Source organism: Dipodomys ordii, unplaced genomic scaffold (assembly GCF_000151885.1).
Source record: "Dipodomys ordii isolate 6190 unplaced genomic scaffold, Dord_2.0 Scaffold60, whole genome shotgun sequence".
Taxonomy (NCBI): Eukaryota; Metazoa; Chordata; class Mammalia; order Rodentia; family Heteromyidae; genus Dipodomys; species Dipodomys ordii.
In genome coordinates, this window is record NW_012267276.1 from 9,630,536 (window position 1) to 9,634,003 (window position 3,468).

Consider the following 3,468-nt stretch of genomic DNA (forward strand, 5'->3'; position numbering starts at 1 on the left):
TTGAGTCAATCTCAGATATTTAAGACTGACTCAATATTCAAAAGTTAACTAGTATAATCAATTGTATCTACTGATAGAGGAATTTCAGTGGGTTAAGAGTAAAGAAATTCTGTAATCTACTTCACATTGAATAATGAAAGAAGACTGACCGTGATGCCAGGTTAGGAGCAACACACAAGGACCACTCTGATCCTTGCCATTTAAGATCTTAGCAGAGTCTCAACCCATGTGATAAGACAAAAAGAGAGGAAAGGAAAGACAGTGCAGCCTACTCTGTGGTTCATGCCTGTAATCCTAGGACTCAGGAGGTGAGAACTGAGGATTGTAGTTCAAAGCCAGCCTGGGCAGAAATATCCGTGACATTCTTATCTTTAATTAACCAGCAAAAATCCAGAAGTGGAGATGTGGTTAAAATGGTAGAATGCCAGCTTTGAGTGAAAAAAGCTAAAGGCAAAACCTGGACCTGGAGTTCAAGCTCCAATACCAGCATACAGAACAAAAGGAAACAAAATTGATACACAGCAAAAAAGAAGCAATTAAACGTTCTCTCTTTTCAAAAGAGAAGTCTCAAGGAAGCAACAACAAAAAAAACTCCTCAAATTGAGTTTGTCAACATTATAGGACTCAAGACCAGCATATAAAATAAAGTGTATTTCTAACATTAGTGATAAACCTATGTAACCACACAATAGAAGTTTGCTCTCAAAACAAAATGCTCTCAAAACAAAACAAAACAAAAAAACCACTTCGATGCAAACCCCACACCAGGCTTTACATGCTGAAAACTGCAAAATATGCTTGAAAGATGCCAGAGCTCTCGCAGAAACTATTCTGCTCATGGCCTGGAAGACTCAGAATAGCAAAGGTTTTCATAGATGCAGATAAGCTTATTGTAAAATATATACATGGAGGTACAGACAGAAGAATAAAAATGAAGTAGTAGAGGAGCTGGGTGCCCTGGCTCACGTCTGTAATCCCTGCCACCTGCGAGGCAGAGATCAGATGACTGAAGTTCAAAGCCAGCCCTGGTCTGCCCCTTCACAAAGACTAAATAGTTCTTTTTTTTTTTTTTTGGGTCCGGTCGTGGGGCCTGAACTCTGGGCCTGGGCGCTGTCCCTCAGCTCTTCAGCTCAAGGCTAGCGCTCTACCACTTGAGCCACAGCACCACTTCTGGCTTTTTTCTTTTTGCTTATGTGGTGTTGCGGAATCAAACCCAGGGCCTCAGGCATGCAAGGCAAGCGCTCTACCATTGAGCCACCTTCCCAGCCCCGACTAAATAGTTCTTGAGAGTCCATTTCAGTGACTGGCTGGGCACAGTGGTAGGAGCCTGTCTTCCCAAGCTGTAGAAGAAGCACACTGGCTGCGGCAGTGGGGCAGACCTGTCATCCCAACAAAGGAGGAAAACACAAATAGGAAGATTACAGTCCAGGCTTTCTTGAGCTTAAAGGAAGATCCTATCTCAAAAATCACTCATGCATAAAAGAAGCTGCTAGAATGACTCAAGTTGTAGAGTGCCTACCTAGCAAGCTAAAGGTTTGAATTCAAACCGAAAAAAACAAACAACAAATGTTAGAATTCACTCTTCTTGATTTTAAGAGTTATTGCTGTGTCGGGCTGGGAAAGTGGCTCAGTGGTAGAGCACTTGCCTTGCATGCCTGAGGCCTTGGGTTCAATTCCTCAGCACCACATAAGCAAAAAGAAAAAAGCCGGAAGTGGCATTGTGGCTCAAGTGTAGAGCACTAGCCTTGAGCAGAAGAGCTGAGGGACAGCGCCCAGGCCCAGAGTTCAGGCCCCACGACTGGACCCCCCCCTCAAAAAAAAGAGTTATTGCTGTGGATAGCTCTGATATTCCAGACAGGGGGAGGGGGGGAGACCAATAATTATCTAGGTCAATAGAAGAAACCCAGAGAGCCCTAAGTGTAAAGTATAAACCTATCAGGCTTTTAGAAAAGGATTCACAAAGCTTTTTGTTTCTATGTGCCAGTCCTGGGGACTCAGTTCAGGACTTGGCATTTGTACTTGACTTTTAAAATCACCTTTGGTGCTCTGTCACTTGAGCCACGTTTCCACTTCTGGCTTTTTGCTGATTAGTTGAAGATAAGAATCTCCTGGCTTGTCTGCCTGGCCTGACTATGGCCCTTGATCCTTGGATCTCAGCCTCCTGAGTAGCTAGATAGCATTTGAAAAAGAGTTGTCACACACAGATTTGTATGTAGCTTATCAAAAGAACCCTCAGTGAAACAGCAAATCAATCAAAGAATTCAATTAGAAAATGGACAAAGTGTAAGGAAAACATTTTACCAAAGAGAAAAAGGACAGCCAATAAGCACATGGAATATTCAGTATCATTAGACATTAATGAAAGACAAATTGAGATTCCAGTAACATCACCACACAGCAATTAGAATACAATTAGAATAGCTAGAATCCCCCCCCCCCAACACACACACACAGAAGGGGCATACCAAATGCAAGGTTGTGGAAAAATAAAATCTCTCGTGCATCATAAATAGAAGTATAAAATGGCACCATCCCTCCAGAAAGCAGTCTGGCAGTCTCTTTAAAAATTAAATACGTAGGGACCCATCAAATCAAAACATCTTGGCACTTGAAAACTATGTCCACACAAAACCTAATACATGATTTTTCCTAACAGCTTTATGGGGTCCGGGCCCCAAACCCACAAGCAACCAGAATTTGCCTTGACTGATGGACGGCTACATCAATCATGGCATGGCATCAATGACTTGGGTAGATTTAAAGGGCAATGTGCTGATTGGGGGTGGGTAGAGGGGAGCTTGAAAACTTCACACACGGTGAGATCTCCTGTCAGAAGAAGAGTGATGGAGACCAGGCTGGACCCTCACGCAGGGGCGCTGGGCACTGGCACACTGCATGCTCCAGGGTGTCTCTGACCAGTTGTGAGTCTCGGTTGTGATGGTGAGGACCACAATCTACTCCTGGAGAAAAACTGCCAGCGCACACGAGCAAGTGTGCACACACACGCACGCACACACAGGTGCACACAGTGTGTGAAAGTCCTGGCTTGTGGTATCATGATGTGTAATCAGTGCACCAAATTGAGGGGAAGGCAGGAGGAGCGTCTCTGTGGTGGTGTTACCTCTTTCTGTCATCTGTCATTACTTTTGAAATACAGAAAATAAAGCCAAGGAAATCAAAGCTAAGGGAGGGGAGGCCCTGTGTCCAATCCCCAGCACGGTACAAACACATCGCCATCATCAGCACCATCCATCCTCATCACCATCATCATCATCAACACCATCCATCCTCATCACCATCACCATCATCAGCACCACTACCATCACCATCATCATGTCCGTCTAAACCTTATTTTGTCATGCCTACATAATTGTCCTGGAGGAGAAGTCCGGTTAGAGTCCCCCATGTCCCCCGGGGTTGGCGAAAGGCTGGGCCCGCAAGGTGCGCAGAGGTGCACTGCTGAGCGTG